The sequence below is a fragment of the Astatotilapia calliptera genome, chromosome 23 (genome assembly GCF_964374335.1).
Source record: "Astatotilapia calliptera chromosome 23, fAstCal68.1, whole genome shotgun sequence".
NCBI lineage: Eukaryota > Metazoa > Chordata > Actinopteri > Cichliformes > Cichlidae > Astatotilapia > Astatotilapia calliptera.
In genome coordinates this window covers 48,728,960-48,753,778 of record NC_137443.1, presented here as the reverse complement: position 1 = coordinate 48,753,778, position 24,819 = coordinate 48,728,960, and positions in this window count along the sequence as shown.

Below are 24,819 nucleotides of genomic sequence, written 5' to 3'. Positions count from 1 at the left end.
TCTTTTGGGTCCACGGCTGCTGGTAAGTCCGAGTTCCATGATTGTTTTATTTTCACTTTAGGACACTGTCAACAACGACGCTACATTTTGGTTTCTAATATTTTATTTTTACTATAAATAAAACTGTTTTAATATTGGAGCCAACCTCCCTCGGTGTGCATCCTTGAATCTGTGCGGCCTCTTTTTACTCCTTTTATCTATTTTTCTTAAATATATATTTCCTGTGGGTGAAATTCCCCTAGGTGGCGTTGTCATTTTATTATTTCTTTTATAACCCCGCCGACCACTTGGTCACATATGGGTAAAAATAATGCCATAGATTGGGAGCTTCTGGCCATACAGTTGGCTGTGGAGGAGTGGCGACACTGGCTAGAGGGGAGCACCTGGTGCTGCTCTAGACTGACCACAAAATGTTGGCATACCTTCACGCGACCAAGCGCCTACATGCCCGGCAAGTCAGGTGGGCCTTATTCTTAACCTGATTTAACCTCACCATAACTTACAGGCTGGGATCGCGGAATATGAAGCCGGATGCTCTCTCTTGCCAGTTTGTACCAGATGTGGAAGCTGAAGAAAAGAAGAAGCCCATTGTCCCTGCTACATCCATTGTAGGCTTGCTGACATGGGAGATAGAAAGGCTGATCAGGGAAGCCCAACAAGAACCTGACCCTGGTTCGGGGCCTACCGGTCAACTGTACATCTCCACAACAGTTCGAGTAAAAGTCATCCACTTGGCTCACACAGTCAAGTTCAATTATAAACTTCCTCCAATGTCTGTTTTGGTGGCCGTCTCTTGTTAAGGATGTTCAGGAGTATGTCACGGCCTGCCCTGTGCGTGCACAGAATAAGGTACCAAGTTCCCCGCCTGCAGGCCTGCTTCAACCACTGCCCATCCCCAAGCGACCATGGTTGCATATCACATTGGATTTGGTCACGGGACTCCCTCCATGATCAGATAACACCACCATCCTCACTATCACTGATGGTTTTTCCAAGGCAGCCCACCTTGTGGCGCTGCCTAAACTGCCCTCTGCGTTGGAAACCACTATGCTCCTCACCCAGCATGTTTTCCGCCTTAATGGAATTCCTCAGGGGTCCCTGGTTCACGTCTCAGGTGTGGAAGAAGTTGTGTTCTGAACTGGGGGCCCAAGTGAGTTTGTCGTCTGGCTTCCATCCCCAGACTAACGGTCAAGTGGAGAGGGCGAATCAGGAGCTGGAAGCCATGCTGCGCTGTGTCGCCTCCTCCAACCAGTCCACCTGGAGTGACAGGCATGGCAGTCCACAAAAGCGGCCCTCCTCAGAACTGCAGAGCAAAATAAGAGACTGGATGATCGCTGCCACGCTCCAGCCCCAGCCTACCAAGTCAGCCAAAAGGTGTGGCTCTCCTCCAGGTACATTCCACTGAGAACTGAATCTAAGAAACGAGCTCCCCGGTTCATTGGTCCATTTGCTATTCAATCAGTTATTAACCCTGTGACTGTTCGGTTGGCTCTTCCCCACAACAGTTCACAATGTGTCCCAGGTAAAACCAGTCCGGACCAGCCTGTTGTTACACCATTATTACACTGTAAATAAATTCACTGTTCTTTATCTGAGGAGTTCTGCATTTGGGTCCACTCATTACTTATGCCTGGACAATTGTAGGTGGCAGGCATTCTGTATATTCTGTAAGTACAGTTACTAGTCTTGAAAAATACTCCAGTAAAAAAATGAAGTACTGATTCAAATTCTTCACTCAAGTAAAATTGAACAAGTACTGGCTCTGAAATGTACTTGGTGTAAGACAGTAAAGACACTATTTCTGTGCAAAGCTAGCTGAACCGTGTGCTATATTAATTTAATAATAAAATAATATCAGTAGATGGGAATAATTTATTTCATTCTAAACTTTAATTTTAATAAATATATTCAGCTTGAATCAGTTATGTAGAACATGGACAGAAAATAAAATCAGGATTTTCTTTTTAAAAAAGCTCTACTCTCTGTTGCCTGCATTGTATAGGGCGACGTTGTCTCTAAACAGGATAATGAGTACGATGGTTTCAGTAGGTGGGAGAACCCTAAAATCTGTTTTAATGGCTCAGCATAGGGAAAAGAAGCAGAACCCACTATAATTTATTTTGAGAGCTCCAGCAGACTTTCTTAATGTACAGGGTGATTCATGTTGTTGTTGTTGTTACTGTTGTTGTTGTTGTTACTGTTGTTGTTGTTACTGTTGTTGTTGTTACAGTTGTTGTTGTTACAGTTGTTGTTACTGTTGTTGTTGTTACTGTTGTTGTTACTGTTGTTGTTGTTGTTACTGTTGTTGTTACTGTTGTTTGTGTAGGCGTGATGAGAGGAGGTGGAGGAATGACAGACTTCAGTCATCATATGATTCTTTACGTATTAGCCGCTCGAAGTTCCAATCTGCTGCCAAAATGGCTAAAGCGGCTTTCTTTTCTAAGATTATTACCTCTAATAGTGACAATCCTCGCATCTTATTTAAAATTTTTAACTCTCTGGTGAATCCTTGCCCCTCTACGCCACTTTTGTGCTCCTCAGGTCTTTGTGAAAAATTTTCAAAATATTTTTCTGATAAAGTTTTATCTCTTAAATCTACTCTTCCTCTGGTGACTGACAGTACGTCTAATCCTGATTGTTCTGCTGCTTTACATCAATTTGAATTAATCTCACTTCCCACTCTGAAGCGTATAATTGGGAAATTAAATAATACTTATTGTGTACATGATGCTCTTCCATCTCGTATAGTCAAGGATTGTTTTGATGTAATTGGACCCTGTATATTGTCCATATTGAACCTTTCCTTGCTCTCTGGTTATGTACCGTCAGTTCTTAAACATGCCTTTATTCAACCTGTTTTAAAGAAGAGTAACCTTGATTATGGTGATTTTGCCAACTATAGACCGATTTCCAAGCTTCCTTTCTTGGCTAAAATTTTAGAGAAGGTTGTTCTGCTTCAACTGCAGACCTACCTGGACGAGAATGGTATAAACGATAAATTCCAATCAGCCTTTAAACAACATCACAGCACTGAATCAGCGCTGCTTCGTGTTTTTAATGATCTTTTACTTATGGCTGATAATGGTCGTCCGTCCGTGTTAGTTCTATTGGATCTTTCATCTGCATTTGATATGGTTGACCATAATATCTTAGTTGCTAGATTGGAGCAGACTGTTGGCATTAAGGGCACTGCCTTGGACTGGTTCAAATCTTACCTCTCCAATCGGCTCTCTTCGGTACATCTGGCCTCATCTTCTTCTTCCCCTGTACCTGTTTGCTGTGGTGTTCCTCAGGGCTCTGTGTTGGGCCCGACCCTTTTCTCTCTGTATATGCTTCCCTTAAGCGCTATCTTTGAGAAATACCACATTGCTTTTCACTACTATGCGGATGACATCCAGATTTATTTTGAGTTATCTGATGATCTTGCTTTGTCTTTAAATAACTTTTGTGAATGCATGAGTGAGGTCAAGAAATGGCTGTTGGCAAATACTCTTATCCTCAATGAAAAAAAGACTGAAATTATGATTTTTGGCAGTAATGCTCTTCGCGCCAAACTTCAAGATGCCTTTGGCTTTCTTACTAGCTCTTTTTCTGATACTGTTAGGAATCTGGGTGTCATGTTTGACAGCTCCCTTAAACTTGATAAACAGGTGTCTGCTGTTGTCAGATCTAGCTTTTATCAGCTTCGCCTTATCTCCAGGGCCAGACACTATATCCCGTATAATGACTTAGAAAAGCTTATCCATGCTTTTGTAACGTCGAAATTAGATTATTGTAACTCACTTTATACTGGTCTCCATGTTACCCTTCTACATAGACTACAGATAGTTCAGAATGCTGCGGCACGTATTCTAACTAAAACCAAGAAGTTTGACCATATTACTCCTGTTCTTGCTGAACTGCATTGGTTACCTATCAAATACCGTATTCAATTTAAAATTCTGCTGTTTACTTTTAAAATTATCAATAATACAGCACCAATTTATCTTAAGGAACTTTTAACCCCCTATGCCCCTGCTAGGACTTTAAGGTCATCCTCGCAGTCATTGTTAGTTCAGTCTAGATCTCGATTGAAATCTAGAGGCGATCGATCGTTTGCTGTTGCTGCACCTGTCTTATGGAACAGCCTCCCGATTGGCATCCGGGAGTCTGATTCCATTTACTCCTTTAAAGCACGGCTTAAAACTTATCTCTTTAAACTTGCCTTCACTACTTGTTAAATGTTGACTTGTTAGCTGCGATTCATTGCATTTATTTTTATTATTTCTTTCTTTCTTGTTGTTCTCTATCATGGCGGCATAGAGTCTGTTTAACCTATGTGCTGCAGTCTATTCTATTAGTGGCTCTTATCTGTGAACATTGTCTGCTGTTCTTATTAATTTGATATTAATGCTCTTAACTGTATTATTTTATTTATTTATTTTTTTTAATTTTTTTCTTTTATGTAAAGCACTTTGGTATGCCTAGGCTTTTAATGTGCTCTATAAATAAAGGTTGTTGTTGTTGTTGTTGTTGTTGTTGTTACTGTTGTTGTTGTTACTGTTGTTGTTACTGTTACTGTTACTGTTACTGTTGTTGTTCTCTACAATGACAGTATACGCTTTATACTTACTTTATACTAGACGGCCACTGTCCACCAGTCTACTTAAAATCCACCACAGTACAGCAAACTACCCTGTTTATCCTGCACTAACCTGCAGAACATTTTCATGCAAACTTTAAATAACACAGTTAGTCTGCCTTAGTTTGTTTTGTAACAGGTTTCAAAATATGAAAAAACATAATGTGACATGTACAGACCCAATGCCTGATTTAGAAAAGTAATTTATTGTCATAAATATACAACGAAATTATGGAAATTATTGTTTAACAACAAAGGGTCATACACGTAAAAGCTTTAAATTTTCAGCTTATCAATTTCCACTGAATAGTGCTGATCTTAAAATATAACTTTGTTCCTTACCTTCTTCCTCCCCTGTCCTTCTTGTCTTTCTTCATCTCTGACTAAAGTTAGCTCTCATTCTCTCCCTGTGAAATACAGGACCTCTAGCTAAAAACGTGTGTGACAAACTGCACACAGACTATTAGTTTTCTGATGTTGTTGAGCAGATAGAAATGCTGCATTTAGAATTAGCTGCCACTTAAAAAAAGTCTCTCCCGTTACGTTCGCTGCTCTTGGTGCAGAAGCTGGGCCAGTATTCTTCATTTCTAACCTTCCATTGTGTAACCTTTGCCTCTGCCGCTACTCATTTCTGCTTCTTGATTTCCAAAGTCAAGCACTCAAGCTGGAGAAGTATTATTTTTCATTGGGAGATATTAAAGGACATTAGCCCAGACCAGGCTTTGAGGTCAGACTTTTTAATCTTGCTGTGCAAGTAACCCTTTATTGTAAATGAACTACTAATTACATAACACGTTTCTATTTGAACACAAAGAGTGCTTTCTTACTTAAGCCTAATTTGCAAAAGCACTTAAGAGCGTTTAATCTAACATTCACACAAACCAGTGGTAAACCCTCAAAAGAAACACAAGGTCCTACCTACCTCAACCACTACATCATGTAGACTAGGAGAGGCAGAGATTGAACCATTAATCTTCCGATTACTAGACAACCCATTCTACTTCCTGACACACCTGTTACCTGTGAAGGCAGTAACTGCTTCAGTAGTAGCTTTTGCACAATGTATGATGGCTAACCATCTGCCCTGTTTCACCGTCCCTGGGCTCCTGTCCTATTTTGTCACTGGCCATCTCCAGTCCTCCAAATCTAAAAGAAACAGTTGGTGATGCTAACATTCTTGTTAAAAGTTCATTTCGAAACTATTTGAGCAACATCCTTCTGTTGTCAGTAAGATTATTTAGCTGTGAAAAACATTCTGTCATGGTCCTGGGCCATGTGGGCCCAGTATTCTTAGTTTTCATGTAATTTTGTATTTTGTTCCTTGCTTAGGCCATGTTTTCTGAGTTGCCCTGTTGTGTTGTTCCCTAAGTGTTTTCCCTTCATGGCTTTTACCCCCTGTGTGCCCCTCTGTGTATCTGTGAGCCCTCGTCTCTCCTTATGTTTTATTCCATGTTTCCCCTGCCCATTATGTCTAAGTTCTCCCCGTGCTCTCTCTCCCCCCTGTGTGCCCTCTATGTATTTATGAGCCCTCGTCTCCCTTTGTGGTTGTTTCATGTTTCCCCAGCCCGTTATGTCTGTGTTTTCCCCGTGCTCTCTCTCCTCCTGTCTGAACCTCTGTGCCTGTACATGTCATGTTCAGTTCACCCCGCCCTGTCTCGTTATGATTATCAGTGTCACCTGTGTTCCCCGTGTGTTCCCACTTTCCTCGTTTACCCTCTGTGTATTTCTGTCTGAGTCTCCCTCTGTTCGGCGTCGCGTTCTCCCTCATGTTGTGTGTAATTCTCCCCGTGGTTCGGTTCCTTGTACAGCTCATGCTTTAGTTTTCCCAGTTTTAGGTTATTTTGTATTACTTCTCGTGGCCAGCAATAAAGCTGTGTTTTTTGAGTTTATCCCCGTGTCTGTGAGTCTGCATCTTGGGTCCTTCTCCTGCCTGCCACACAGCAAACCATGACACATTCAAGACGATTGCCAAACTTCCTAGGAGTGTGAGTTTTCCACCACGTCAGCATTGTGAAAAAAACAAGAGCTACAGCTCAGACTACAGTCCTCCATTAGCATGTTAAATGTTAGTTTGTGACAAAACAATAGAGAAATAGAAAAGAACAAGAATGAATAGGTATGGCTTGTTTGAAGGGTTGTCAGTAGGAAGCCTGTTGCCTCTAAAAATAACATGACAGAAAGCTTACGATCTAAAACTTGCATTTAAATAAATCACAAGACTTACTGAGCAAATGATTTGGACAGATGAGACCAAAGTGAAGATCGGGCTGTGATGTACAACAACATGTATGTAGAACACTAAATACAGCATATCAACACAAACACCTCATACCTGATTATTTGCTTTGAAGGACCTGGGCACCTTGCATTCATTGAGTTGACTATAAACTCTGCTGTATAGTGAAGAATTCTAGAGTCAGGTGTAAGGATATCTGTCCGCGAGCTAAATCCTGGCCAAAACTGTGCCATTTAACAGGCAGTGATCCTAAGAATTGCAGAGAATCTACAGAATGGCTTTAAAAGATCAAGCTGTTATAATGTGTAACAGCTCATGTTTTTAGTTAATGTTGCATTTAAAGGGTTGTAAAAGCCAAGGACACTGAAGAACTGAAAGAGAGTGTTCTTTCTTTTTACCATGACTGTACTAACTGGCCAGGTCTCATTTGAATATAATGAGTACCAATTAGTATACATTTTTGAATGGATAAGTTAGTGATTCAGAATCATCAGCATCTTATCAAGTAAGGTAGTATATGCAGCCCATCCAAGAATGCTGAACAGATGGAGATGTAGCGGCACTATTTCGAGATTTATGTTGCTCTTAATTTGGGCATAGGTAACAAAACAACTTGACCAGTCCAAAATACAGTATAGACAGCACAGGAGCTTGATTACAGTAGCTTCTTTCTTTTGGCCGCTTCCTTATGTACTGTTGAGTTGCAAATTTGAGAGATGGTTCAACCGCCACTCAGGTAAGAAGGAAGTTTATGTCTGTGTCCAGATGCCAATTAAAATCAAACACACAAAAACAGGAGAAGAGCAGAGCTCTATGCCAGTTGTTTTATTGAACAATCACGTTTAGCAAAACAAAGGAAAAAGGAAAAGCTCCCCCGCGGCGTTCGCCGTGAGCACATGCAGATCAGAAACCAACACAAAACAAACAACAGCAGACAAAAGCATATCTGTATCCCAATGCATATCTGACTCGTCTTATATACAGGGAGTGCAGAATTATTAGGCATGTTGTATTTTTGAGGAATAATGTTATTATTGAACAACAACCATGTTCTCAATGAACCCAAAAAACTCATTAATATCAAAGCTGAATGTTTTTGGAAGTAGTTTTTAGTTTGTTTTTAGTTTTAGCTATTTTAGGGGGATATCTGTGTGTGCAGGTGACTATTACTGTGCATAATTATTAGGCAACTTAACAAAAAACAAATATATACCCATTTCAATTATTTATTTTTACCTATGAAACAAATATAACATCTCCACATTCACAAATATACATTTCTGACATTCAAAAACAAAACAAAAACAAATCAGCGACCAATATAGCCACCTTTCTTTGCAAGGACACTCAAAAGCCTGCCATCCATGGATTCTGTCAGTGTTTTGATCTGTTCACCATCAACATTGCGTGCAGCAGCAACCACAGCCTCCCAGACACTGTTCAGAGAGGTGTACTGTTTTCCCTCCTTGTAAATCTCCCATTTGATGATGGACCACAGGTTCTCAATGGGGTTCAGATCAGGTGAACAAGGAGGCCATGTCATTAGTTTTTCTTCTTTTATACCCTTTCTTGCCAGCCACGCTGTGGAGTACTTGGACGCGTGTGATGGAGCATTGTCCTGCATGAAAATCATGTTTTTCTTGAAGGATGCAGACTTCTTCCTGTACCACTGCTTGAAGAAGGTGTCTTCCAGAAACTGGCAGTAGGACTGGGAGTTGAGCTTGACTCCATCCTCAACCCGAAAAGGCCCCACAAGCTCATCTTTGATGATACCAGCCCAAACCAGTACTCCACCTCCACCTTGCTGGCGTCTGAGTGGGACTGGAGCTCTCTGCCCTTTACCAATCCAGCCACGGGCCCATCCATCTGGCCCATCAAGACTCACTCTCATTTCATCAGTCCATAAGACCTTAGAAAAACCAGTCTTGAGATATTTCTTGGCCCAGTCTTGACGTTTCAGCTTGTGTGTCTTGTTCAGTGGTGGTCGTCTTTCAGCCTTTCTTACCTTGGCCATGTCTCTGAGTATTGCACACCTTGTGCTTTTGGGCACTCCAGTGATGTTGCAGCTCTGAAATATGGCCAAACTGGTGGCAAGTGGCATCTTGGCAGCTGCACGCTTGACTTTTCTCAGTTCATGGGCAGTTATTTTGCGCCTTGGTTTTTCCACACACTTCTTGCGACCCTGTTGACTATTTTGAATGAAACGCTTGATTGTTCGATGATCACGCTTCAGAAGCTTTGCAATTTTGAGACTGCTGCATCCCTCTGCAAGATATCTCACTATTTTTGACTTTTCTGAGCCTGTCAAGTCCTTCTTTTGACCCATTTTGCCAAAGGAAAGGACGTTGCCTAATAATTATGCACATCTGATTTAGGGTGTTGATGTCATTAGACCACACCCCTTCTCATTACAGAGATGCACATCACCTAATATGCTTAATTGGTAGTAGGCTCTCGAGCCTATACAGCTTGGAGTAAGACAACATGCATGAAGAGGATGATGTGGACAAAATACTCATTTGCCTAATAATTCTGCACTCCCTGTAGGGACAGTGATCCCCCCTCCTGTCGTTGGGTACCCTTTCATCCTTTGTTCTTTCATTTCATCTTCCACCTATAATACATACTTTTTGAACTACCCCATAACTTCTCGAGAACCAGTCTTACATCCATCATTGAATTGGGTCCCTTTGTCAGTTTTATGGCCAAAGTGAGTCAGAAAGTCTGCAAAACGGCAGTTAACAGTTAATCAATTTGACAATTTTGTTGGGTGCGCATGCCAGACATAAATGGCTATCTATGCTAAGTAAGGGTTTTTCTCTCCTTCAGGTGACTGAGGCAAGGAGCAGAATCTCAGGGGCATGCCCAGCGGGGCCAGGTTTGTTTACCGTACAGGCATTGAAAGGGCTGTACACACGGTGGGATGGTACAGATAAACACAGATGAACGCTGACAAAGGATCCTACAGTATGTGCAAACTTTAGCAGTGCCAAGCTGCATTATCCCTATATTGGACTAGTCACCGTCGGCTATAACACAATCAAAGGTTACTTATTGATCCTAATTACTGCAATTTCAAACAGTATTGATCAACAAGTGGCTCAAACGTTTTCATAAATATGATGGTACATATATTTGACCTAAATATATGGGTCGTGTGATTCGAACATGCAGGTTAAATGCTTAACACGGTGACTCCACCATATAAAATACTCCACTGTGAGTGGGCATAGCACATATGAGTATATATGATTACACATGTCTAGTGTATACAGGTATATATGTCATAATAACATCCACAACAGTACAAGGGGTCCCACAGCAGATCCACAGGATTGATTTGGCAGATTTTTTTTCTTACTCCTCTTCCTCTTCCTTTATATGTCCTCCTGGCCTTTAATCAGGTATGTCCACGTTAAACCGCCACTAAACTATGAAGACACCGAAAAAAACAACCCAAGGAGTTGTGATGTGTTGGTATGATGTGAGCTGAGAGCAAACTGGCTGGCTGAGCAGGTGATATTAGAGATTTCCAGGAATGCTGTTTGTTTTCATTAGTTAGAAACCAGGTCTTTACGATCCTGCTAGAAAATACCACTAACTCATATTTGAATAGGCATGCCTTTACAAATTTCGAGAGTGCCTGCTTCAGTATCTGCTTTTTCTCGATAGCGAAGCGCTACAAAACTGCCTACGAAAGAGAGAGAAAAGAAGATGAGGGAAAAAACCCTGCCCAACACTGTCAGCACAGTGCATCACCATACAAAGTGTAACAACTACGGCTGAATTTGACTTAATACGTATCTCACAACACAGCAAGGGTAGAAAAAAAGCCAAAGAAAAAGGATCATTGGACATTCAGAGAAAGAACTGGGTAAAAAACAAAAATAAAAACAGTGTGAAGTATCGGAGCTGGAGTGGAAGTCATTTTCAGCCTGTGGGTCTTTTGCTCAACTTCAAAATTGCTTTTTAAGAGCGAATGCAGAGGAGAGAGAACAAATGTATCAACAGTTCCTACCAAATGTTCAAAAGCAATAGCAGTCACAGTATTTATGTGGGTGTGTGATAGTAAACAGAAGAACACAGTTACATTTGCCATGCCTCTGATTTGCACACGGCATGTTTTCTTACGTAACTCCACTTCAGAATGGAAGTCTGATTTTGCTAGATATAGGGGGAAACATTTCAAAGTAAAAAACACCAGAAACCACAAAACTAAAAATCCTATATAATGGAATTAAAATGAACGCAGAACATTATGGTTTGGTAACTTAAAGATGAATTTTATTTATTTTTTCCTTGCTTTATTTTTTTTAATACTTGAAAAAAAAAACCAAAAAAACAACCCACACATTTTTGGGCCCAAATTGGCCAGAAGTTTTCTTTTTTTACCCTAGCATATATATCAAGTCTTTAAGTGATGACGTATGAACCCTTCTTCCAGGCCCAAACTACTCTGTGTTTAACAAGGCTGTTGTGTATTTAACATGCTTGAGTGCTTTGTATCTTGTTCTATTTAATCTGAAAAAGCCCCTAAAAACAGGCAGTGATCACTGTCGGCTTCTTACAGTGTAACTACAGACCAGCCCATGCAGCAGTATATTAAAGACTAACCTCGTATTGTGGATGGATTATCTCAGCAGAGTTCGTACGGGTGCTTGAAATCCTTGAAAATGCTTGAATTTTAATGTTGTCTTTTCAAGGTTTGAAAAGTGCTTGAATTTCAGATGTGGTGCTTAAAAGTGCTTGAAAGTGTAACTGTATTTCATTCACCACAAATAACTGATTGAATAGTTTTCTTCTCAGATAGAGAAATAATGGTGAATGGCCTGTATTTATATAGCGCTTTACTAGTCCCTAAGGACCCCAAAGCACTTTACATATCCAGTCATCCACCCATTCACACACACTGGTGATGGCAGCTACATTGTAGCCACAGCCACCCTGGGGCGCACTGACAGAGGCGAGGCTGCCGGACACTGGCGCCACCGGGCCCTCTGACCACCACCAGTAGACAACGGGTGAAGTGTCTCGCCCTCGGACAGTCGGGGATGAGTGCGCTAACATACCTGTAGGTCGCTGTTTTAATGAGTGTTTGATGGAAAACAACAATGGCGGAGTTTGCGCTCTCCAGTCATGATAGGTGAGTGCTAGTAAATATTTTCCAGTACGTGTATGTTACACACGCTATTTTTTTAAAATTATGATTATTATTTTTCTAACTATCAAACTCGCTGGAGAAATGATTGAAATGCACTGAGTGTGATGCAGTATGGCAGCGCTGTTATGGAATATGCTGTGAACTTAGCTAACATTACTTAGCAGTGATATGAGTTAATTTACTCCAGTGAAAGCTTTAAACATTAGCCTGATACATAACTAGCCAACTTAAGCCTTTCTGGTTAACCCTCTGGGGTCGACAGACCCAGAGTCTCCATTTCAACTTGGGTCGAACGAGCGGACTTCAAACTATGTACCAGTGTTTAAATTGTGTTGATAGGCCACGTAAAACCGATGTTTTTTTTCTGAATACAACAGTGGCGTTTACTCCGGGAAGAAACGGTAAAAACTGTGTTCTCTAAGGAGAGCGCCAACAAACATGCTTTGATTGTGAGTGAAAAAAGAAAAAGCACTTTCCCTATTGGTGGAAAAATGTACCGTGTGGACCAATCAAAAAATGATATGGCAACATGTGACATCTGGTCGTTTGCGAAGAGAGGGAAGTTTTAGGAGTGAGCGAAAGAGAGAGAGAGTTTTGATACGTGAGAGGTTTGTGACGTTTGCCGTGTTTGGAGTCTCAAGTTAGTGTGCTGTCTTTGTTTTGTGTGTCAGTTCCACTAGTGATGGTCACAGTTGCTGCCTTAAAGCCACCAAAGGCAGGTTGCAGTGTAAACGCTGACACAGCTGCTGTCAGACCTGCAGGTTTATCCCTGTGCTGTTCTCATCTGTTATAGTGACACAAACTATTTTTGGAGTTGCATAAATCATTTTTGTGTCTTCTTATTTGACGCAGAACATCTGATTGTTCTGTTTAAATGGTTATATGAAAAACGTCTGAGCCTTGGCTGCATTTTTAGGTAAATAGTACCAAATAACTTTGTTGTTTGCAAAACTTGTGCATATTTTTTAAAAATGTACAATTTCTATTTGCATTTCAAGTTATGACAATGATTCGTTAAACGTGCCTGTGGTTTGTACAGTCAAAAATATCACTTTCTACTGATATTTTAAATTTTGTCTGAATTTAGATAAATTGTGCTGATACAGTTTGTCAAAATGAGACAAACAGGTTTTAAAGGTGAAATATGAGGCCAGTCGTCAAAAACGGCCAGTTATACCCTGGACCCCAGAGGGTTAAAGGCTAAAAGTACTGTTTATATTTTTGTGTATTCCTGCAGCTTTTTTGAGTATTAACTTGGTGCCTTTGGGTGAAATAATGGTAATATGACTGATCCATATGGTCACAAAGAATAGCCACTTGTTTCTGTGCTACCAAAGTTTCCCGGCTTTCATTCAAACTGTGTTTATCGTCAGCACCGACACATTAAACTACTTAAACATTATAAATGTCTTCAAGCTCACACTGAGGCCTGTGCTGGAAAAGTTTGAAAAGGGACCTTGAAAGTGCTTAAAAAATGCTTGAATTTGACCCTGAAAAAGGCGTATGAACCCTGTCTCAGTTGTTCTCCTGACTGAAGCTTGGTCCGTTTACAGCATCCTGCCATGCGATTGCATTTGTCTCTAACCATCAGGAACCCTCACGTTGACTTTTATCAAGTGGAAAAACAAACAGGCACACACAGACACAAACGTGCATTCCCACCCTCATGCACACATATGCAAATACTCAGCACTCACTCAACATGGAAACACACAGTACTGAGCACATTACACACACTCACACTGCTCAAACAGACTCTACAGCAGCCCTTGAAGGGGAATCTACCCCCAGGCCCAGGAGATGGTCCCCTTTACTCTGAGGTGGAAAAAGCAGACCCATAGCAGCGGGGAGGCCCACCAGCCCAGACCCTGACCAGATGGCCAGCTCCAGACATATGTGATGATGGAGTTTTAAATGAACGGTTTAAAACAGACAAACACTCCATGTCCTGTGGATCCAGTCTTTCACTGTGTCTGTGTGCTGTTTAGTGTAGAGCATGTGCACTTTATGACAACCTTTTCACAAAAAACTGCTGTTGAAACAAGGTTCATAACTACAAAGTATTAGCTAATGCCATTTTAATGCAATTTTTTGTGTTGTCGGGTGCAGCAGTTTAATTTTTTGCTTCCCAACAGGACAAGGTTATTGAGGAGAAAGCACATTTTTCATTTTCCTGTGGAAGAAAAAGTTAAAAAGTCCATTTAGACACAAATAATGTTTCCTATCTGGGAAAATGGAGCAGCAAGGAGCTTTATCACTTCAACCAAGTGCTTGTTGTAGATAGTGCCTATCTAAAGGGCTACTTTGCACTGACATGATGTGCAGTGCAGCAGATAACAGACAGTCAGCTATGGGGCTATGGCAGCACTCCAGAAGACATATCCAAGTCCAAGCCTGGTCCTCTGCTTTCTTGTTGTGACATTTTTTGTAAATGAACTGATCAGTTTTAAAACAAGATCTTGAAATTATATGAACGCTCTTTAACAATGTGGGTCAATTCTCCCTGCTGTGAAGCAGGTGCTATTGTCTCACACAATTCGTACGTGTGTTCAAGATTAAAGATTAACATAGATAAGGTTTCCCCAACCTTGTACTGTTTATAAGATTTGTGGAAACCTGCAGTCAGCTGAGACTGAAGAAGTCACTTGGATGAGGGACGAAACGTTTCTCCCACTACATTCATCTATACAGAATCAATTTTGGGGCATAGATAACGGGTTACTATTTTATTTACTTGAGTGCTGTCTAAGGAACTTGGAAAGAAAAGTGTCTGGATTTCTTTAAGTGTTCATCCGAGAAGCTTCTTCAGTTCTAAGAGCAATTGGTAGAGAGTACCAGATTTTAAGCCCTGTGGGAGTGCCCACCCCCAAAGAGGGTTCACCTCTACTTAATCGCCTGAGCCAAGGTGTGAAAATGGGTGTAGGTCACAATCAAAGTTGTGGTATATCAGTGGTTAGAAATACTATTATTACTTTAGGATAAGTTTAACACAAAGTCAGGGCTGACCCGGGACCATTGCTGTGAGTCACAGCGCGCAGCATAAAAGTCCTTTCACATCGGATGCAGGATGTGCTGCTAATGCTAACTGCTAACTAAAAGCAAAGGATCCAGAATTTGTTGTTGGCTGCTGGGCTCTGTGGGTTTTTGCAGCAGCTCTACCTGTACTAGATGCACCTGCTCCTTGTCTTTTCTATCTCTGACTTTATGTCCTCTACAAGAGTTTGTTTTTTTTGCTGGTTCTTCAAATGTTCAATAAAAACATGTAAAATCAAATCAAATCACTTTTATTGTCACATCACATGTGCAGGTACATTGGTACAGCACATGTGAGTGAAATTCTTGTGTGCGAGCTTCAGAAGCAACAGAGTTGTGCAAAATACAATAATGTAAACAAGCAAAATACAAGAATGGCTACATCTGAAACTAATAAATATATGTACAATATATAATAGTATATGCATTTCTGGATGTGTATACTAAATATTTTTCTACGTGTGTGTGTGTGTGTGTGTACACATATTTTACAAATTAAATAGAGTCAACAATGAATAGAATATATAAAAATATACAGAGTTGAATATGTGCAAAACAGTGGCGTTACTGTACAGTATGGAGTGCATAATGTTGAAGTTCCAGTAGTGAAGCTGAGGTGTCTATGACGTGTTCAGCAGTCTGATGGCCTGGTGGAAGAAGCTGTCTCTCAGTCTGCTGGTACGGGACCGGATGCTGCAGAACCTCCTTCCTGATGGAAGCAGTCTGAACAGTTTATGGCTGGGGTGACTGGAGTCCTTGATGATCCTCCCCGCTTTCCTCAGGCACCGCTTCCTGTAGATGTCTTGGAGGGAGGGAAGCTCACCTCCAATTATCCATTCAGAACACCGCACTACTCGCTGGAGAGCTTTGCAGTTGTAGGCGGTGCTGTTGCCATACCAGGTGGTGATGCATCCAGTGAGGATGCTCTCAATGGCACAGTGATAGAAGGTCCTGAGGATGCGGGGGCTCATGCCGAATCTTTTCAGTCTCCTGAGAAAGAAGAGGCGCTGCTGCGCCTTCTTCACTGTTTTGTTTGTGTGTACTGACCACGTAAGATCCTCAGCCAGATGTACACCAAGGAACCGGAAGCTGCTCACTCTCTCCACAGCAGCGCCGTTGATGGTGATGGGGGTGTGTACTTCTCTGCACCTCCGGAAGTCCACTATCAACTCCTTTGTCTTTGCGACGTTGAGGGTGAGATGGTTGTCTTGACACCAGTGGGTCAGGGCGCTGACCTCCTCCCTGTAAGCCGTCTCATCACCATTGGTGATAAGACCCACCACTGTAGTGTCGTCCGCAAACTTCACAATGATATTGGAGTTGTTAGTGGCTGTGCAGTCGTAGGTGTAGAGTGAGTACAGGAGAGGGCTCAGTACACACCCCTGTGGAGCACCAGTGTTCAGTGTGATGGGGGATGAGGTGATGCTGCCCAGTCTGACCACCTGGCGTCTGTCAGACAGGAAGCTAAGGATCCAGCTGCAGAGGGAGCTGCTCAGTCCTAGATCCTGCAGTTTCCTGTCCAGCTTCGAGGGAACGATGGTATTGAATGCTGAGCTGTAATCTACAAACAGCATCCTCACATACATGTCTCTCTTCTCCAGGTGTGACAGGGCAGTGTGTAGTGTCAGGGCTGTGGCATCATCAGTGGACCTGTTGTGGCGGTATGCGAACTGTAGAGGGTCCAGTGAGTCGGGTAGTGCAGAGCAGATGAAGTCCCTGACCAGCTTCTCGAAGCATTTGCTTACGATGGGGGTCAGGGCTACATGCTAATTCATGCTAATTCATAACGAAGAAAGCTTTGTAATGAAGACTGTCATTTCCAAAACACTGCCCGCCCCCACCCCGCGGTCCGCAGCGCTGTTGAAAAGGCTGTGGAAGTCCCTGTATTAAACACGTAGACCTGTGACACAAAAATCACCAAACTCGGACGACCACAGACTGTTTTCCTTCGTGGTGATGAAGGAAAACGCTGGGTTGGCATGTAAAAGGGCATTTATTCCCTTCAAGGACCTGCAGTTCAAAAAAGCGCCCCTCTGACAGCCAAACCCATCTGTTCTCTGATTGGATTGTTACATTTGTGATTGACATGACATTGACCAATCAGATGAAAGGAAGAAAAATAGGGTCAAAATCCGTACTTGTAACTTGCAGGGTTTTTTATTTCTATGTCCACACACAAATGTTTTTTACAAGTACAAAATATTTATGACCACATTTTGAGCCCATAAGTCTTTGCACACAACCAAAAATGTACAAAGACCGCTGAAAGATTCATCAATAAGAGAAACTGAGACTGGAGAACATTATTTAAAAAATCACTGGCATACTCTAAGAGACAAAGTTAAACATAGGCCAAACAAATATTCTGTGTCTATTGTAGGACTCACATGAAGCTGTTAATCAATTTCCTTGTTAACAAAACTATTTCACTAAAATGAGGGTTGGGCCCTCTCCCAGTTCAGATTCATGTATATGTTAAAAACAACATCCTCTGATATTATAGGCACTGATTCAACATAGTTGCTAAGGTCAAACACTTGACTGACTTCTATGAACAGCCATTTTTCTTGAAATACTAACCTTTTTCAATAATGGGACGTTTAATAGTGTCTCCGTTTTTCAAAGAGTCCTCAGAGGGGTACACTATCAGTGAACGAAGCCCAGTGTTCCAGTCTAAATCATCCGAACTTTAAACCACAGCTAGAGAATGCAAATCACAACAGTCTTATCAACTTTCACTGTAAAGACCAGCGTTCTGCCTTAGACTCTGTGCACATTCACAAAAAAGAGGCCTTCATGGGTCAAGAGACATTTATTCTGTACAAAATGAGACTGCTGCCTCCTCAGATGACAACAATGACGATTGTTACGGTTTCAGATATTGAGGAGGGATACAAAGCAACACTGGTCCAGAGGGGTTGGGTCAAACAATGATTTTAATGAACACACGCGTGGGGAGATGAACGCTGTCAAACAATCAGCTTCGATCTCCTCCTAACAATACACAAGCAGTTGTTTTATAGCATCAGGGTATTATTACGCCCCCTCTTGCGTCAAGCAGATACAATACATGCATAAGTTTCAAAACCACAAACGTTCTGTTAACGACTTCTGACACATTTGAAAAGAAGATTTTCTCCGTCTCCACGCCAGCTGCTTCCTGTAGCTCGTCTTGCTCTCGCTTATCTCTGGAACATCAGACGCACGTCCTGCAACAAACTGTCACTTATGCAGGCACAAAATGCAGCTACAAGCTTGCAAAATATGTCTGAACTCTTACCTAGAATATGAGTCTACCTATTGTGTGTGTGTCTCGACCTCAAATGCACTCTGTCTCACCTCGCCAACTAAACTCATAACCTCTTACCAGACAGAAGCCACTCTCATATGTGTAACAACCTAACTGAAACTATATACGGAATATATTGAATAAATGCTTTAATCAAATGCCACTACTCAAAGCTTAATAAAAAGGATATAAACGAATAAAAGATAATAATGAATAACATGGCATGTATGTTTTGTAAGCGTGTAGGCAATCCTTCCATAGCTCTAAGTCACTTACACAATAGATGGTCATAGTCTGGACATGGCGCCGGACGAAGCTTCTGACCTTCAATTAACTGACTGAGCTTCAACTCTTTAAAAGGCACAAACTGCAGGGTGTGTATAAAAATAGTTATAATTGCACCTGGAATAAAGGTTAATATGGTGCCTGTATGTTTAAACATCTTAAAGCTCTCTGTTATATTGTTAATGCAATGTTAATGCTGGAGATTATATTGTAGCAGTAAAATAATTTGTTCAATCAAATTGTGATTAGAAATCATCCCTATGTCTGGGGTGTGTGACAATTTTTTATGTGAGATAAAAAAATAAATGTCCACTGCCCCTTCATTCAGTCTTTGTCATTCAAGCTTTGGTCCAGGGAGCTTGCTAATACCAGGACTGTGCTGTTTTGAGCAGAGATGTCTGATGCCATTAATGGGATCTGCTGGAACCAGTCGCACAGTCTGGGGGTCACTGTTCTGAATGCTTAGATTACTACGAGGACCATTATCTTCACCTTTCACATCTTCTCCAGGTCCTCAGATCTTGGTACTTCTTAACTTCTTGTGTTATTGATGTTGCTATCACTTTGTATAGCTACATCTACCCCTATGGCCGTCTTGCAGCTTTTGGCTGGAGGTCAGCCAGATGACAGTCAGCCGCTGAGCTCCTCATAGCTTCCTCATAGATCCCAAACCTGACCGCTGGAGCTTTAATTTTTCATTTAGCCTATGGTTTGCTGGATTGTTCAGACCTCTGTTTGAATTATCAGCATGTCCTTCATTTTTCTACTTTCTATAATCAAAACATTGAGGTTGCAACATAATATTTTGAATTATTCTTTAGATTTCTTTAAACTCTTATACTGTGCAAAAGTCTTGAGCAACTCATAATTTCTCTATATTTTGCATAAAAGAGGCTCTGCAGGTTTTATGAAGGTGTTTCTTTGGGCACTGGCAGTTTTTTAAATTATTTTCAGTCCTGTCCTTGTACTTTAGAGGTACTTTTTTCAAGCTAAATTAAAATGTATTAGACCAGTTTGAACTTGATGGATGTGCATGGGTGTGTAACTTATTAGCTGTTTGAACTGCGTTTTATGGGGGCTGAGATGGGTCTTGGGAAACAAGCAACCCCATCGTGCCTTCCCAAAAACGGGACAGTAGAATACTAGCTAAAAATGCAGCCGATTTAACATTTAAGGTTTTCCAACTTGATATTCAATTTTTTTTTCTGTTGAAACCTACAGTTTGTTTCAAGGGGACAGAACACGCTCTCACAGTTGCCCCAAGATGGATGATCTGATGTCTGAGTTTTCTGTTCTGAAAACTGTTTGTGGACTGAGCGGACATAAATAAATTAAACTGTTCTGTCTTGTTAGATCATTCCATCAAGTAAAAATTACCTCTACATAAGTTACACGCTGCTCTAAACTCAACATGATGTCACAAACTTTGCAGATTTATTAACACCAGTTTGAGTAACATGTGGTGGTGCATATTTTCACAGTAATGTAAAAATCTAAAAATCTTTTGTGATAAATTTTCTGAAAGGACAAAACGCATCACTGACTTTCACTAAGATAGTTTCCCAGACAGAGATGGGGGTCTGCTCTGTAGAGGCCTCTTATTTCACATCATTAAGAGGTGATGATATGCAGCTGAACAACAAGCACTAAACTGAGAAAAGCTATTTGAACGGTCAGCTAGTAAGTCAAATCCAGTCTGGGCTCTCTTATCTGTCTGTAAAATGACTGCAGTGATTTATCTGAGATGTGCAGAGCGCAGAAGGAGAGTTAAAATACACGTGGCTCACAGCGGCCAATTCACTGCCTGGCTCCGGCTCTGCTTCAGTAGATGTCTCTTCATCACAACGCACACATTTTGGACATCAAGTCCAGGCTCCTCTAGCAACCACCAGGCCCAGGATCCACCAGCAGTCACCAGGCCCAGGATCCACCAGCAGTCACCAGGCCCAGGATCCACCAGCAGTCACCAGGCCCAGGATCCACCAGCAGCCACCAGGCCCAGGATCCACCAGCAGCCACCAGGCCCAGGATCCTCCAGCAGCCACCAGGCCCAGGATCCTCCAACAGCCACCAGGCCCAGGCTACGCCAGCAGCCACCAGGCCCAGGCTACGCCAGCAGCCACCAGGCCCAGGATCCTCCAGCAGCCACCAGGCCCAGGATCCTCCAGCAGCCACCAGGCCCAGGATCCTCCAACAGCCACCAGGCCCAGGCTACACCAGCAGCCACCAGGCCCAGGCTACGCCAGCAGCCACCAGGCCCAGGATCCGCCAGCAGTCACCAGGCCCAGGCTACGCCAGCAGCCACCAGGCCCAGGATCCTCCAGCAGCCACCAGGCCCAGGATCCTCCAGCAGCCACCAGGCCCAGGCTCCTCCAGCAGCCACCAGGCCCAGGATCCTCCAGCAGCCACCAGGCCCAGGATCCTCCAGCAGCCACCAGGCCCAGGCTACGCCAGCAGCCACTAGGCCCAGGATCCTCCAGCAGTCACCAGGCCCAGGCTACGCCAGCAGTCACCAGGCCCAGGCTACGCCAGCAGTCACCAGGCCCAGGCTACGCCAGCAGCCACCAGGCCCAGGATCCACCAGCAGCCACCAGGCCCAGGCTACGCCAGCAGCCACCAGGCCCAGGATCCACCAGCAGCCACCAGGCCCAGGATCCTCCAGCAGCCACCAGGCCCAGGATCCACCAGCAGGCATCAACAACTAAACAGGTGTGTTTGCATCTTATTTGAGCCGCCTACAAAATGCCACCAAAAAAGGTGCAGTCTCTGAGGATGAGATGGAGGAGATTAAGAAATCTCTAAATTACATGTCAGGAGAGCTTTTTAATATCTCCAAACAACAGAAATTACTTTTGGATATGATGGGACAGATTAAAGACCTGCAAAAACTAAATGAAGAAAAGGTAAAAAAAAATAGCCCTACTTGAGTCCTGAGTGGCAGATCTAGAGCAGTGTACCCGTATGAATGACTTAATAGTAAGTGGATTGGAGACCAAACACAGAACGTATGCCAGAGCTGTAGTGGCAGAGGAAGCCAGTGAGCCCACTTTGGAGCAACAAATTGTCAATTTCTTTAGTGGCAAGGGAATTACCATTAATAGTAAAGATACTGAAGCTTGCCATCCTCTGCCTCGAAAAAAATAATAGTGGAAAACCATCTATAATAATACGCTTCGTGAATAGAAAATCAAAAAAGGAGCTGCTAAGACAAGCTGAGAGGAACCAATGTCTACATAAACGAGCATTTGACAAAGAAAAATGCTGACATAGCACAACAAGCACGGATACTGAGAAGACAAAATGAGATTCAATCTCCTAAACGGCAAAGTCTTCATCAAGCTCAAAGGAACACCAGAAGAACAAAAAGGTGTGGTCATTAAAGAACTTTCAGAACTGGATATATAGTAATTAATTAAATGTTAAAAACCGAGACACTAACTATAGGAATAAATCATATGACATGACAAAACTGTGATAATAATCACTTTTCTTAGTAAGGTGAAATGAACCTTACCCATATGTGAACGTTGTATATAAGGATTTTGGACTGAAACTCTTTGAGTATGCTGATCACAGACCATGAAAACAATTTCTATACCCATAAGCATGATCAGAAATGTGAGTATTATACAAATGAGCAGTTTGTATAATGTATAGAAATATAATAATGGATAATGTAATAGCAATCATACATTTTAATAGTAGAAGCCTCAATTCAAATCATTCAAAAATCCTGGACTGTCTGGCACAGTTTTCTAGGAAATTCACTGTCATTGCAGTTTGAGAGACTTGGTTAGATGGGGATCAAAACTTAGTGAAGATTGGTGGCTATGACATGTATTACATCAATAGAATTTAAAAAAAAAAAGGGGGAGGGAGTGTTGCCTTGTATACTGATAATAATTACAAATGTAGAATCATCAGTGAACTGTCACTAGCACTAGATAACATAATGGAGTGCATAACTATCGAAATAGAACTGTGAAGGTTCTCAGTCATCCAGGTCATCGTAGTCAAAGGAGCTTGCAAAGAAAAGCGTCTGGACTTCTTTAAGTTGCTTGAAGACGTTTCACCTCTCATCCGAGAAGCTTCAGTTCTAAAGTCAAATGGTGGAGAGTCCCAGATATAAACCTAGTGGGAGTTTCCCCCCACAGAGGAACAAAAGGACCCCCTGATGATCCTCTAATCGCCTGAGCCAAGGTGTGAAACTGGGTGTGGGTCACAATCAGCCAGGGTTTCGGGTGAGTTCATTGTGAAACCTGGCCCCACCCTATCATGCGAATTCCTGAGATCAGATGGCCCAGGATGTGAGTGGGCGTTAAGGCGTGGTGTGGGGTGTTCCCCACGAGAGGAGCAAGGATGGTAGCAAGGTGTTTAGCAATGTTATAAGTGGCTGAGTTTATGCTACTGACTATGGGTTTGAGTGGGACTGCTTCCTTGTGGATTTTAGGAAGTCCGTAGATGCAGGGTATGGCATCCCCTGGGTAAAGGCGGTGATATTTAAGGCGGTCAATAATTTTGTCCTTTTCAAAGTCTTGAAGGCAAGCTATAACTTTCTTTTTGTAGCTGCTCGTGGGGTCTCGCTTTAAGGCTTCGTAGGTATTGTTGTCACTGAGGAGAGTAGTGATCTTTGTATGGTAATCTGTAGTGTTTAGGACCACGGTGCATCTTCCCTTATCAGCTGGTAAAACAGTGATGTTGTGGTCTTTGCTCAGGGAAGCGACGGCCTTCTTTTCCTGTATTGTGAGGTTGGATGGAGGGACTTTGGCACTGGAGAGCGTGGCTCCCACGCTCCCACTAGGAGCGTTACTCCCACTAGGTTTATATCTGGGACTCTCCACCATTTGACCTTAGAACTGAAGAAGCTTCTCGGATGAGAGGTGAAACGTCTTCAAGTAACTTAAAGAAGTCCAGACACTTTTCTTTGCGAGCTCCTTTGACTATCGAAATAGAAGCTGAAAAGTCAAAGAATCTGCAAATCAGCAGTATCTACAGGACCCCTGGATAAAAATGTTCACAGAGTAAATGCTGAAGATCTACAATCCTGTTAACAACAAGAAAATGACATTTATTTGTGGTGATTTCAATATGCCATCACTGATTTCATCCATACAATCTACAGCATTATTCTTTATGCCTTAATCTGCCGTCCAACAAGAATAACCTCACATAGTGTTACACTTATTGATGATATTTTCACTAATGTTGTTGACAGGAATGTTAACTCCTCTCCTGACCTGAGAGGAATCCTTATGTTCAGCAAGCCAGTAGTAAGGACAAATGTAAAATATCAGAGCATTACAGTCAGAGGAGTTCGTGTGTGCAACACCTGTACAGATGAAATCAAGAAAAGTACATTGATACAAAAATTCACACGATTGTTCAAAAATAATAAATTGCATGAATATTGGAAATCTTCCTCTTAGTGACTGAGTTGTCTCATTGTGTCCTCATTTTTATACATCAAAGCCAGAGTAACCCAGGCTTTAGTGTTCATTAAGGTGTTTGTCACATAGATAGAAAATAAGCTCAGAGATTAAAAACAGCGGGATTTGTTTATGTAAAAATGTAGCTTGTTGTTGTTTTGGTTTACGTGCTGAAAATTGTTTTATTTGTGCATGTTCAACGTGTTAGACTTGTACAGTTAAACATATATGGATGAAATAATGTTAAATTGTGGATATGGATTTGTAAGCAATGACATTTGAAATAAGGGGGAAGGAACAGGAAAAGTGTAAACTTCATCCTAGTCCTGTTCCATCCTTCTTAGTTCTGTAGACATAGAAATGTACATGAAAACTTGATGATTTTTAAGTTTTGTTTTTTCTTTTTTTCTCTTATTATTTTAATTATATTTGCATGTTCGAAATAAAATTCTATCTCTCGATCTATCTGAAAACCAATCCGTACATTATTTATGTTACATTAGTAACATAAATAATGTTATAATTTAACTAATGTAATTACATTACATTTGTAAAACTACTGTTAAGACAGCTAAGTAATATATATATATATATATATTTTTTTTAAAAATTGTGTTATTAAAGTGTTTATTCTTTCATTGTCAAGGTTCAGACTGTTCTTTCCTGGTTTATCCTCTCTCTACATTCAGGTGGGGTTGTCATGGTCCTGGGCCATGTTGCCCCAGTATTCTTAGTTTTCTTGTATGTTTGTATTTTGTTCCCTATTTA